The following is a 15780-nucleotide window of genomic DNA, read 5'->3' as shown; positions in this document are numbered from 1 at the left end:
CTTTTATAGGAATTGGTTTGAAACTATGCAATAAGCCCAAAGCATGATTGGACACTTGGCTAGGACTTAACCTGATCTTGTCAAGTTCTAACTTACTTCTCCTATACCAGAACCCCCAACGCAAGAAATAGAGCCAAATTGTTGGAATCCTTACCTTCAATGAACTGTATAGCAAGATCAATAACATTTTGGAAGGTCTTCTGATGTAATGAAGGGAAAAACTGCTTCCACAAGTCTCTGAGCTAACTACAATAGAAAACAGCATGGAGGAAATCCTCTACTGGATGTAAACAGAAACTGCATTGTGCTTCATTAATCACATGCTTCTTTAACAAATTATCTTTTGAAGGAAGGGAGACTCTCTATAACTAATTAATTGTCAAGAAGGAAAAAGGAAATTTTTTTCCTGAACACCAACAGAAATGTTTTTGTTTTAAAAAAAGAAAATCACCTTCAATATCTAAATTATGATATTCCATTAAATACCAATATCAAGGTATTATATATAAAATGGACAATGTGAGTACGTAGTCATCATGTGCTACAAATATAGGCAATTGACAATTAGTTGTGCTCTTCTGCTAAAAAACTCTTGCTATAATATTTATGAGAGAGGATATCGTATTATTTGTCGACATCCATTGATCATCGACAATCTTAAACTACGTCCACTTTACTAGAAGTGGAACCTAGCTAGCTATCAAGAATTAGTACCCATGCATGCTTATTCTCTTACATGTATTCCTTAGCCTAACATCAAACACTGCTTAACCTCTCTTATAAGTCTGATCTCTCTAGTTTTGATCCTTGGCATGGAACTCTGTGTAGGGTTCTTAGTTTCTCGAGAGAGCAAGGTGAACCCCAGGATCATGGTGAGTGCATGAACAATTGTAGAGGATGGAATTGTTAATGCTCTGCACATTGCTGTTCACGAATGCCCTCGTGGGCATTGAACTTGTCACTTTTCCTTTATGACTTTTATTCTTCTTCAGATTCCCCACGGCCTCATCGCTACTAGTGCTTTCCCAGTCATTGCCATGGCTTTTTGTTTTGGGATTTTCATTCTTGTGAACAACTTCATGTTTCTTTGAGGACTGGATTAGTTTCATGAAGGCGCCTTTGTTTTCTCCAGCAATTGTTATAACTCTCATACCCACTTCCTCTAAATTCAAAATATTTTTTAAACTACTTTTCACCATCTCCTTGGTTTCATATTCTTTTGAAACTTCCTCCTTTCCAATGGTCTTGATCCGAACCACCACATCTTTCTGCTGGACCTCCATTTGGATCTTCTGCTCCTCACCCTGCGACTTCAATTGGGAAGGCAAAATGGTCAAAGCAGATGGTGGTGGAGCCGTAGGCTTGGGCTTAGGGGATTGAGGTAAGGTTTGAACAATAGGCTCAATGGTTTTCGGAGGTTGTGGTGCTAGCGGGGCAGTACCTCTGGCTGCTGGACTAACAACCGCAGATGGTCGTGGGGTGGGTTCTTGAGATTGAGGTTGTTGAAACGTCCCGGCCTGTGGCCTTATTGATGCAGGCCTAACCATAGGTGGGCGTGGCTCCGGAGCAGGGGTAGGGTTCGGGATTGGATCAACTGGGGCGGTTGGGCGAGCAAATATTGTAGGTAAACGGAACAAATTAGGACGAGGGCGGGGGCCTGGGTCTCCATTGTTAAGATGATTTGTGCAGAACTGATGAGTCAAAGAGAAGAACAACGAAACAAGCTGAAACCTTGGAATGGGCACAAAGATAGATGGCTCGCAAGTGCTGTTATTTATAATTCTACGATGAAAATCTCAGCTTGTAAAAAAAAAAAAAAAAAAAAAAATCCTGAGAGGGAGAGACAGGGAGGATTAATATGAAAGGCATCGAATTCTGTACTACAAGAATTCAAAGGATAAGATTCAGATTATAGAATCGAGTTAGCGGGAAGAGTATGCTTTTCAAGGCATGAAAGAGCTTTGCTCATTATGGTATCTTTATTAATTAATGTACAGATGGCCTCTTTTTAATTTTACAAAGTATAGGGGTGTCCTCTTAATTCCAAAGGATGATGCTAGTGGCCGCCCTCTAGTTCATTCCACTTCTTTTTTAAGAAAAGAAAAAGAAAAAAAAAATATTTTGTAAATATATTAATTTTTTTAATTATATAAATTCATTAGTAGAAATTTTTTTAAATATCTAAAAAAATTATACAAATTCATTAGTAGTAATTTTTTTAAATATTTAAAAATATTAAAATACACTAGCAGTCAAGCCTAGCATTTTCCTAATTAATCAAATGCTCGGAAAGAAGATAGCGAAGGAATATTTAGAGTACTCCAGTGAAAATCATCTCACTATTCTTATGGCGACTCAATGAAAACCCAAAGCATCTGATCAAATATAGTTCCATAACAAGAGAAAGGAACTTGACAAGGGATCAGCATGTTGGAACTCAGAACATTTATCTTTTTGGTCATCTTTTGTATATTTTAATTTATAACTAAAAGTTTGAGAAATGATTTGTACAAGCTCTAAATAGACAAATCTCATACAAGTCTTTGTAAAAAAGTAGACCCCACCTTAGAAAAGTGTAAAAAAAACTATTATTTATTAGTGAGACTTATTATTTTACAAAAGACTTGTATAAGACTTGTCTATTTGAAACTTATATCTAGCATTACTCTAAAAGTTTATGCGTTTTAGTTACTTATATTATATGGTTCAGAATTTCCATAATTCTTAAGGTACGTACGTATGAAGAATAAAAATATTTTTATTCTGCGAGGTGTCAAAAAGGAGTGGAAAACTTCTGCATTTCAGTTCACTGAATACTTATTCTGCTTTCCCCAACTAAAGAAGCCAGTAAAGAAACGGCCGCCTTGTCCCATATCGTTGATGTATAGCCTTTTTGCGAAAGGAGGGAAGACTTTAGAAGTCGTATCGAATATTTTGAGAAATATTACGCATTCTTTTTATTTCTTTCTTTTTCTTTCCAAGTAGTACTTACTTAGGTTGATTAACCCTAATATTGCTGATCAATACCATGCATGCACCTTATCTTAATGCATTAATGAATGATGGCATAGCAAGTACTAATAATTTAAGACACTGAGATCTAGAAACAAATTATTGTTTTGCGGCTGGATTTGGATTTATGTTTCATAGAATTTATCCCTTCATGTTTTCATTCATAGAAACAAAAGATTTGGGAATTTGGGATGAAAATAAAGCGTATCAAGGTCATCCCAATATCACTGGTATTTTGGGACGAAATCGTCCCAAAAAATATCTTTTGGATAGCTGAATTTTGTCCCAGAAAGGAGTTCGAACGCCAACAAAAAAATATTCGAACGTATATGTATGTTCAAACGTATCCTACATGGGTGGTCGATCGATACTAGTCCATTCGACCAAATAGATATAAGGGAACGTTCGAACAAACCAAATCATGATCGAATGGAAATTATATTTTTACGGATTGAGTAAAATGTTAATGAAAGGATCGAGCAATTTTCCAGTTAGCAGCCATTCGAACGGTATCATGTGATGTTCGAACTATTGTTTCCTATGTATTCTGTTCGAACGGTTAATGTTTTATTTTAACCAATAATTTAAAACAAAATAGGCATAATTAAATAACATTTAAAAAAAATAAATTACAAATTGTTCAATACAAAGAAAAGTAGTCATAAGTTCGAATTAAATAAATAAAATAGTAATACTAATAATATCATCTGTACAGAACTTCATAACTAAATTCCAAAATTATGTATGCAAAACACGAAAATCAATTACTTGGAAGTCTGAATTGTTGCATAAGTGTCTGCATTTAGAGTTGCATCTCTCTCCTGAACTCTTCTTGTTGTTCTTCTTACTATTTGATGCGCATCTTCATATCTGCTTATTTCGCCAATTAAGCATCTAACTCATGCTGTCTTGCAATCAATTCTTCAATCTTGGAATTCGCATTCTCTAACACTATTGAGTACTTGACGTTGAGAAAGAGCTAAAAGTTTTTATACGGCAATCCAAACCCCACAAATATCCTAAACGTTGACCCAGAATTTATGTAAAAATTTCAACATCACTTGTTGAGGAATTTTAATCTAATATAGCTTTAACATGTAGGGCAATCACGAAAGGTTCTAGATTCTAGAGAATGGTTGCTAATCGTATTCCGTGTTTGTAGAATAATTCGAAATAAAAGATTAGAGAATGAGAGATTTTTTTGTGATATGACAAATGGAGGGATAATGGTTCACTCATTAATGAGATGCCATTAGTGGCTTCACCCATGCTTAAAGTTAAAGAGTGTAGATTGTTGGATAGTTGGGATGTAGATTTTCTAGAGAATTTGGTTGGGCAGGAGAAGGTGGATGAATTTTAGTCTCTTTATCTGGGCCTAATTACGGAAAAAATGTTCTAGTTTGGACTTCGATGGAGACAGATATGTTCTGTACCAAATATGATTGGCATTGTATTCATATTAGAGGTTCTTTTCTTGACTAGCATGTTTGGATTTGGTATAAAAGTCTTCTTTCAAAATATCTATTCATTTTTGGAGAGCTTGGCATATGGCCTTGATTGTGGATGACGATTGCGCCATTTTGGTATTCCCCTTGTTTCCAAATGTGATTGTTGCAATGTAAGTCATATTGAAAATATTAACCATGTACACTTTGAAGGTGATTTTCCTCATAAGGTATGGTCTTTTTTTGGCACTCTGTTTGGTATTTCTCTTCGTAGATCTTGGAAGCAAAATTTCGCAATTTGGTTTAGGCAGGCTAGTTCTTCTTCTCAGGTGGGTCTTATAGTTGGCATCATTCCCAACATTGTTACTTGGCTCTTATGGAGGAGAAGATGCCTTGCTAGAATGGAAGGTATTCGGGAAACTTATGATTGCGGTCCTGATGGATTTTCCCATGGTCCATTTATTGTTACCACGGTATTGTTCCGCCATAAGTGAGGGCATTATTAATAAATTTGGGAGGAGGTTACTCTTGGACATGTGACTTCCTGCTCTTCATAAAAAGAAAATAAAAAAAAATATAGGATAACCATTTTATCCTATACACAGCATAAAGAATTAATATGTTCACAGATATTCAAATATGTTTAATTAAAACAGACTATAATATTTACATAATTTTTACGAGCATCGAGATGAGTTCACTTTTCATTACGATCAGTATGTGATGCGATATATAATTTTGTCAAATCATAATTGGTATATAACTCTTGCTACGAGAAAATTATTAAGATATAAAGTCAATATTAAAATTAGTACATCCAAAAAAAAACTATATGGAATAAAAAATATAAAATATATTATCAATTTCATAGAGAGGTGATGAAAATATCTTGAGCCTGCATGATGATGAATCTTCAACTTCGATCTATTTGTTTTGTTTATAAAACTTCGCTCCTACATAGAAGTTGTAAATATTAGTAGGCAAAAATTATAAATAAAACACGTAAAAAATTCATTTACTTTATCTTATATGATAGATCTTCAAACATGTTGCAAAATTTTTCCCAATTAAAATGTCAGACATTACAAGGTTGGAATAGGTGTTATAGTCAGAAACTCGGAAGGCACAGTAATTGCTACACTAAGATCAACTCGTGAGTTTTTTCCAGATCCTCAGTTAGGTGAAACACTTGCTATCCTTAAAGCCACAATGTTGTGTATCGAAGTAGGGTTGGAAACAGTGCAATTTGAAGGGGATGCTTCATTAGTGGTCAATGTAGTTAAAAGCAATAAGGAGAAGTGGACTTCAGATGGGTTGCTGATCAAATATGTAAAACCGTTACTAGGAAAGGTGTGTCACTGGTCAATTATGCATGTTCCTAGAAGTTCAAACATCGTAGCTCATGTATTAACTAAAAATGCTCTACTCCTCACCGAGGAGATCATTCAACTGGAGGTTGTTCCTCCATGTATTCTCTCTTTGTTACTTTGAAAGTAATGAGATCAGCCTTTTATCAACAACAACAACAACAACAACAACAACAATAAAAAAAACTTCATTGTCACTAAAAAAAAAGGTCATTATCGATCGAGTATAACTCACAACGGCATTTTTTATTTAAATTTATTTTATAATAAAAATAATTTTACAATCTAACGTATCACAACAATACACGTCAATTTATAATTTATTTTTATAAAATATTTTTGTGACTAAATTATTTCCCAAACATATAAATGTGTTTTATATTGCAAAGCCAATAGTCATCTATTTCTAAATGGATGCATGAACTTAACTGTTTTATTAGACATGCTCTGGCTCTTAAACTGGATTCCCTTTTTTTACTAGTTTATTAAACACACAAGAGTGGAATAAAGAATAACTCTTTTCTAAGGTCTCTACACCACATACAATTCACATGGCATAATTTGATTTGAAAAATAAATTTTGAATTTTGAATCTTACAATCAAATTATGTCATGTCGATGGTGTGTAGTTTTGAAGCTTTATAATATCATTTGTGAAATTAAATCAAATAGAAGTATGTTATTCAGAATTTTATCCAACACAGGTTGGTATCGTTTAAAAAAAGGAAAAACACAATATGCATGCTAAAATAAAATAAGCCAAAGCACAACGAGTACTTCAACAAAATTTCCTTCAATTTTTTATAACTTTGTCTCAAAGGAAATATGCATGTTCATCAGATTTGATCTTGAAAAGCCACTTAGTCCCTATAATATTGCAATTTTCTGGTCTAGAAACTAACTCTCATACATCATTTCTAGTAAATTGATGAAGTTCTCCATGCATTGCATTGACCTAACTTTCATCATTCAATGCTTCCTCAACCTTCTTAGGTTCAACCTGTGACAAATAACACAAAAAAAAAAAAAATTGATTTAATACTCTTTTTCTAAGTCTCATACCTTCATCTAGATCACCAAGAATATTCTCCTTTGGATGATTTTGAGTAATTCTAGAAGAAGGTTCTTTTTCTGGTGAAGTTTGTGGTGTTTCTTCTGCATCTTGCTCTTGATAGTCTTCTTCAACAGCTTGTACGAATTCCTTCATATTTTCAAGTTCCTGCATGGTGGTTTCAGATGAAATATCATCCACAACAACATTAATTGATTTCATAACAATTTTTGTCTATAAGTTGTAAACTCTATAAGCCTTACTATTTGAAGAATATCCTAGAAACACTCCTTCATCACTTTTGCTTTCAAATTTATGAGTGTTTTCTCAATCTCTCAAGATATAACATGTGCTCCCAAAAACCCTAAATACTTTACCGTGGGCTTTTTATTTTTCCACAAACCATAAGGTGTATATTTGGTGCCTAGTCTTAAAACCACTCAATTCAGAATGTGATTTGCTGTATTTACAGCTTCTCCCCAAAAGTATAGTGTCATCTTCTTGTTGCTCAACATGGTTCGGGCCATCTCTTGAATTACTCTATTTTTCCTTTCCACCACTCCATTTTGTTGTGGAGTAATGGGTGTAGAAAATTATTGATGTATACCTTGTTCATCACAAAAATTAATAAAATTAGTATTTTCAAATCCTCTACCATGATTACTACGTATTCTAGAAATAGAAACTTCATTTTCAATTTCTAGTTTCTTGAACAGCTTTTTGGCAAGATCAAAGGCTTCAAATTTTTCTCTCAATAAAATGGCCCATGTAAATCTTGAGAAGTCATCCACAATCACCATAATATATTTCTTTCCACCAAGACTTTAGGTTTGTGTTGGACCCATCAAGTCCATATGCAGTAGCTCAATTGACTGAGAAGTAAGTATGTGAGTAATTTTCTGATGTTGAGCTCTAGTTTGCTTTCCTTCTTGTCACACTCGAATGAATGAACCACGCTCTGATGCCAATTGTAATTTCCAAAGTACCCATGTGATTCCAATAAATCACCTACCAATTTACTTGAACAAATTGGTTAGATCTCAATAGTAGGATTGTTGAAATAAATCAAATACTTTGTTCAACACAATGATTGATTTCAAAGGGAAACCCTTTAAAGAACTCTTTAAAGGTAAAACCCTACGGGACAGCCAAACCCAGGAAAGTCAATTTTATTATTTGAAAATCAATTACAAGTATTCATCAATTACAAAACCTTTACAACTTGACTCTCTTACTTGTCAAGACAAATGACCCATTTTTCTTCTACAACAATAGCAGCCAGAACCTCTGACGATCTTCAAATATTGTCTTTCCTCTTAAAACTCTAGAGGCTGAAGTCTAATCACTTGATCCTCTACACTTAGAGCACGATCACACTTAAGGAGAGATGAAAAACAAAGTGAAAATTATCAAGCCTTCATAAGCACACGAAAATGTATTTGAATGATCTTTAATCCAACTCCTTACAGAGTCATGAAAACGAACTCCTTTAAATAATAGATTTGGAAAGAGTCATAGTTGAAGTAAGATTCTACTGACACGTAGATTCAATCGCAAGTACGTTTCCTGACAGATTGCTAACATTTTGCGACAATTCTTCTCTGTAGTTGCAGATCTTTTTGAATTAGAATTTCACATTACTAACTTATCTAACCAACCTTAAAGACTTCCAGATAAACTCAATGTTGTTCAAGATAAAGTCAACAATTATTTTACATTCATTCAAACTTATAATGATAAAATAAACTTTATCATTTAGTCATCTAATCCTAGCCAACTTTAGCATTTACACCCGTAAAAAACTCTTGGAACCAAAATATTGGATGAATCACATTCATTCACTTGGAAAATAAAAGAAAAACCCATTAGTGCACAAATCTCCCAGCAATCCCAAACCCATCTTCACTGCCAACTCTCTGTATATTATCACTCTTTCTTCTAATTTAACAAATTAAAAATAAAACCTTATGAGTGGAAATTTAAACCCTGGAAAAGAAAACCAAATGAAAATCCCAAAAAAGCATTACAAATTTCACACATCAGAGCTCTGAAGCTCATTTCTCTCACAACAATCAAGAACAAACTCCAAAATATTAAAAAAAAAAAAAGAACAATAGAAAACCAAAGGTTTTGGCACCGTAAAATGGCGCTGCATCATGAAACTACCACCGCCATCTTTGTCTCTCTCGCCTCTTGCCTTTTTCTTCTTTCTTCCTCTCTCTAGCATCACATTTTCTGCATTCAGAAACGCTTTGGAACGGTCTACAAGGGCTTGAAATGGGAGAGAAGAGAAGGGTAAGGGACCTGGGCGAAAGGGGATTATTCAGATTGCTTTTTCCCTTCCATAGGTCTTTGTGATTGTGTGCTGTCAGGTCTCATTTTTAGCCCAATGGATGGGATACGTAGCAAAAAATCATTAAAGGTTGTTTTTAGCCCTTAACAAAATGACCAATTAGAATATTTTTTCTTCAAAGTAATCATTACAACTTTTTCAAACTAATCATTACAACTTTCTCAAACTTTCAAATAAAAAATAGAAAACAATTCAATTTTTTTTCAATTCAATTATAAAACTATATTCTAAGAATATTTTAATTGTATAATATTTTTTGTGGCGCCCCCGAACCCCATGTACGGGAACACAAGAATCGAAACACTCGGATGATGACAACACGGCCATGCATCCCAACGATAGTGCCAAGTGTGTGTACATGCAACGGTGTACAATAACAACGCAACGGATTAAGTCAACTAAGTACCAGAATTTTAAATACAAATATTCAAAACAAATTATCCTTAAAAAAATTATACAGTCATCTCAAAATATATTACAAGACAAATACATAAATTATTGATAAAGCGAATCTCGATAAACAGGAGTAATCCAAGATCACTCCGCCAACGAAACCAAGCTTAAGGCTCGTCATCCACATCTGCATCAAAATCTGCGATACCATAAAATGGTATCACAGGTAAGTATAAACCAAACAACTCTCGGGATAAAAACATATTAATGCAACCAACATGCATTCATATGACAAAATACACTTAACCATAAAATATCATTTTTCCCAAAAAAAAAAAATGATTATTTCCAACACACGCCAAAATCTCATTTTGGCCCAAAAACATAGTCTGTCATTTTCCCAAAAAATGATTCACACAAAACAAACCATTTATCGGACACTGTAGGGGGGAATCGCTGGCGAGATTCTACCACCGTCCTGTTTACCACCATCCCTACTGCGTGTACCGTAGGAGGGAATCGTAGGCGGGACTCTATCACCATTCATGCTTACCACCATCCCTACAGTCTCTTTTCCTTTTTCTCAAACCAGTCAATCCAGTCGTTTCAAATGCACCATGCATTATTTCCATATGCACCATGGTCTCCCCTATGGACCATCCGCACGTCCTGGCTTCGCAGCGGTGCTCAGTTCCGCGCCCAGCGCGTACATGGCCAAGCACTCACACTACGCAACGAGCGATGCCCAGTTCCGCGCCCAGCGCGTACGTGGCCAGACATCCTCTAGTCCCCGCCAGCAGAAGGACCACGGAGTCGGCACGAGACCATCTCGTCCGATCCCATTGTCGCCCGGCGACAATCCAGGGGACGTTACTCAGTATATTCCGCTCCCGTGTAACCAGAGGAGCTCCACCGAGTTAATGCCCCATCTCGGCTTGGGGTCGTGATACACACGCACCAAAAATATTAACACATAAAATCATAGCTTTTCAAAGCACATGAACACGAATGCAATACACGAAAACCCAGTTTTCTTTTACAAACATGATCATGCATGAAATGATGAAATGCACATATACCAACACAACATCCAAACCAACAAATACCAATCCAATCAAATCCAACCAAACAACTCCAATCACAAATCCATCCGACCCCCGAACTCCTCGGACTCAGTCCGGCATGCCAAAAACACAGTGAAATGGGTTAGTGCAAAAATACATTTAAATTACGAATGTTCTTTGGAGAAATACTTACAGTGCAATATAATAATTTTCCGAGGATCGCGAAGTTGAAAAAGGCGACGTTTGAGCAACACCACAGTGTAAAATACACTGTGGCCGTGGGTCACAATTACCAACTTTTCAACGAGGACAAACGAAGACCCAAGATTGATAGGGTAGGGCCTAGGGAGGTCGGTGAAGCTAGTGGTGGTGGTGGTTTGCCGTGGGTGGCGGCGCAAGGGGTGGTTTTAGGCCAAAAATGTGCAAATCGGAGATGGACTTGGTGGGGCTTCACCGGTGACGGATCGGAGCTGGAGTTGGGTCCAATGGGTTGCTAAGAGGTCGAGGATGAAGTGGTAGGAAGATGGTGGCCGGAGGTGGCGCGACGGCGGCGCTGGAACGAAAGTGACACCGCGGCTTGAATGGGCTCGTGGTGGCTAACGGCGGCGCGAATGGAGCTGGAAACGGAGGTGTGGCGTCGCTGGTGGCTGGGGAAGCTGGGGAGCCGGGCGGTGTCGACCACCGCCGGCGCACGGCGGCGGGCTGGGGGAGAGATGGATGCACGGCGAGAGAGAGAGTGAGAGGGAGCTGGGTCCGCGCGCGGGGAGGGGAAATAAGGAGGAAAAAAAAGAAAAGAAAAAAAAAGAAAAGAAAGAAAAGAAAAGAAAAGGAAAAGAAAAAATAGAGGGAAAAGAAATGAGGTACAATCCTCATAACTTGGGTCACAAAAATGATCCAACGGAAACGATTTCAAAACCTCAAGTTAAATAAAATAATTTAAACGTAATGGTAAAGTCAAATTGAAATAATTAAATCCCACGGTAATTAATTAAATATGAAAAACAATTTAAATGCACAACAATAAATAAATATTAAGAAAGCACATAAAAATTAATTTCCACCAATTAAAATCATAGAAATAAACTCATTAAAAACCCAACCAATTTTAAAATACGAGAATAAAATTTAAATAAATAAAAATAATCATTTAGTAAAAATACACTAAAATGCGGGGTGTTACAGTGATAGCCTACAATTTAACTTATTAATTGTTTCCCTGAAATTTTATTTTTCCTCTCCTTTGTTATGTTCTTTGAGCTACAAAGAAAGAAACCCACAACAAACTAAATAAAAACAAAAGCAAAAACAGAAGAAAGGATAGAAATGAAAACATATAGTGCATCCCAGAAAAATATATAGCCACTCACTATATTCATCCAAAAGAAGAAGTACCCCAAGAGCTCTCTCTCTCTCTCTCTCGAATTGACTGATTGATTTGAAGTATATCCCGTCTTGATCATCTTCCCGTGAACTTATACTAATGGTTTGATTATCTATCTCTCAATAAAATTCACATAAAAATAAAAGAATACAAACAAGAGAAACAGAAGAACCAAAACATAAACCCTAAAATACTTCATAAAAAAACCTATGTTTAACAAAAAATAGCAGATCTAGTAAAAGAACTCATATACTTCATACCCACATAAGATTTGTTCAAAGACATTGCTCATAGAGAAAGAGAGAGAGAGAGAGAGAGAGAGAGAGGAGAGTAGAGTAGAGAGATAAGAGAGAAGAGTGAAGAGAAATCACACAAGAGGACTTAGGTTCAGTTTGGATTGAGAAATACTCTCAACTCATCTCATCTTATCTCATGTCATCATTACAGTTTTCATAAATTCTCACATAAAATACAATAAACAATCCAAATTTTTTAAATTCTAAAAAAATAATAATATTAAAAAATAACATTATAACAAAAAAGTTTTCAACTTTCATTACAACTCATCTCATCTCAACACACTATCCAAACCTAACCATAAAGTTAGATGGATTTTAATTTTTTTTATTTATAAAAACCAGGTACCGGGGTCAAAATCTAGTACCCGGGTGTAATACTCATAACCAGCACAGGTTGGGCCAGCTCGAGTGATGTGATTTTCGACTTGAGTTTTACACAGGCTGGAACCTGTAACCGGAACCCGGTTATTCGGGTTTCAGACAGGCCAGATTTTTATTCGACCCGGATAAAAACTCTTAATTGTTTATTCTGCATTCGTAACCAAATATGGAAAGGAACTTTTTCCATATTGCTCACTACCTAAGAACTTTGTTAAAAGAGTACTGAAGAATTTAGAATTTCATTGGTTGGCTTCATCAATCCCTTCCATGGTAGATCATTGCAAGATATAGAGTATCAGGAGAAATATGCCTTCTATTTTTTTATTTATTTCTAAAAATAATATATTGACATACTCTTATGACAACACTTAGTCCAACTAAATTGTAATGATACTAGGTAAAGTTTTGGTTGAAAATGGAGCAAAATTCGCAGAAATACCAAGTTTATCAGATTTAGTGAGATAGACAAAGTCAAAGTAAAATAGTCATAATGTTGTCTAGTATTGGATGAAGATCATCTTGGTGTCATTGAAAATTTCATCAAAGTCCTACAATTTGACATCATAAAGATAATAAAACTCTAAGTTTATTAGGTACTCGAAATGGCTCGTCAAGAGAACGTGACAGAATCTGAATTAAAACATGCGTCTGCAATCCGAATTTGGCCTAATCTTGACCCTAGCTATTTAAGCATAATAAGGCACGATTTTCTTATGGGACTTGATCACTATTTCAAAGATCCTTACTTCTTGCCCTGAGAGAAAACCGTTGTGAGTTACCGAGCCTAAAAACCAAACAACTGTCTCTACAATATAGAGACCATCACCGTGTTGATCTTTAAATATCACCTTGTTCTTGGGTTATTGTTATTGAGTCTATTGGTGTGTACATGTTCATTGGCCCAAATGATTTTCGGAGTTGTCGTTACTATAAAGATCAAGTTGGTGCTCACGGTTAAAGTATTGAAAGGCCAAAAGGATTTATGAGCTCCAATATTGTAGAAATTGAATGGGGGTCACTCGTGGAATTACAAGACAAGTTTAGAGTCTTCAAAGTTTTTACTAATGTCTAAATCTGATTGTAAATAATAAATTCTATAGTGGATTTAAAGGTAGCGGCTGAGCACCGGGAGTAATCTTAGATTTTGAAGAGATTTTTTAATGAATTTTCAATTCCTTACCAAAATCTATGTTAATTGTTCTACTTCTTTCGTAGATTTTGGTTTTGATATTTGTGGTAATATATGTGATTGCTTAGATATTTAGATCTAAATCTATTGAATATTGGTTTGATTTGTCAGTTAATCTTTCGTTGTGACTAATTTTTCATGTAGTACTTTAGCCTAAGGCCCCATGCCATGCACCCTATCATAATGCAACGTTAAATGATATTGCTTTGAAGCTGAATTTGGAACTAACTTTAATATAATTTATTTCTTCTTATTATTGTTCAACTTAGTTAACAAATCAAAAGGTACTCATAAAGTTTAATGATATTGCTTTGGGTCTTGAATGGGGTTTGGGATCTAAAACAGTCGATGCCCTTTCATGAGAAGTAGCGTCGACTGTGCATGAAGGCATATTTTTACTATCTATTTTTTTGTTGTAATTGAACTTTTTTCTAGCAGCTATTTCTAAGAAATGGATGAAACCTCCCTACCATTGAATTCCTCCTCTTAAACCGTACAAAGCTCCACCTTCTTTGATTTTTCTTAACAAGTTATTCCTCTCAATCCCTAGTGCCTTTCCTTGAGAAACTTTTATTTATTACACCAAGAAAAATAATTCTCGTAGAAAATGATCATTTTAGTCGAAAATGTCTGGCCATGAATAGGCGTTTTTGTTATAGCGTTTATTTGATGTTTTCTATAATGGTTATTACTAAGAAGTGCTAAAATCTAATTTTTTTGAAAACAAAGATATTGACAGTGAGGCAGTGCATGTATTGACGGACATGGTTGATGGCAAAAGACAAGTGATCGGGCTGAGTGAGCATAGCATACTGTAGGGCTCCAACAGTACTACGATAGAGAGTGGGATCGTGAAAAGGATCACTATAAAAAAAAAAAAAGTTGGAGTGCATGGGCCGAACTCATGGGTGTGGAGACAGTTTTGGCATTGGACATATTGGTTTTTTTTAGTAGGTCCATGATATGTTTATGTTGAGAGAGGAAAACTCCACCGGGTTGAAAATGGACTTCAATGCCCAAGAAAAAGTGAAGCTGCCCCAGGTCCTTAATAGGAAGGCTCCTACGTAGATGGCGGAGCAGAGTGTCAATGGCTGCCGAGGAGGAACTGATGACAAGAATATCCTCAACATAAATAAGATCAAAGAGTTCTAGAGAAGCTTGCCAATAAATAAAGAGTGAACTATTTGCCATAGAGGATAAGAACCTGAGCTCAAGAATCATGTACTTTGGAAGACAGGATCGAGGTACCTGATTTAGGCCATAGATGGTTTTGTAGAGGTGGCAAACATGATGAGAATATTGTGGATGGGCAAAACCTAGCAGAAGAGCCATGAATACTAATTTAGAGAGGTCTCCATGCAGGAAGACTTATGTACGTCTAACTGACAAACGGAGCAGCGACGGGTTATGACAACTGAAAGGATGAGCCAAATGGCCTGAGTTTTAGCACTTGCTGATAGATGTCTACCTCACTAATATACTATACGTAACACATAATACATGTAAAAAGAAAATTCATTCTCATTCTCATTCTCATTATCTATAATTTAATTTGCTAATAAAATCAAATGAACAGGTAAAAGGATCTTGATAGATGTCTACCTCACTAATGCATTTGGCATATTGCATAAATATTCCTATAGAAAGCAGGAAAAACTATGCAAATGACATAAAAGCAAACAATATATAACTCTCAATTTCAATAGAGAAACAAAAGAAGTCTTCCAAGTTCACCCATAATGTCAAAGTACTAGACACGAAATGAAGCTTTTTGTTTTTTTTTCAAAAACCTAGATTGCAACACAATTAGATTATTACCGACATAATTATAAAGACAACAGGACA

Source organism: Juglans microcarpa x Juglans regia, chromosome 1S, assembly GCF_004785595.1.
Source record: "Juglans microcarpa x Juglans regia isolate MS1-56 chromosome 1S, Jm3101_v1.0, whole genome shotgun sequence".
NCBI classification, from domain to species: Eukaryota; Viridiplantae; Streptophyta; class Magnoliopsida; order Fagales; family Juglandaceae; genus Juglans; species Juglans microcarpa x Juglans regia.
The sequence above is the reverse complement of the archived record's forward strand: the minus strand, read 5'-3'. Positions refer to the sequence as shown.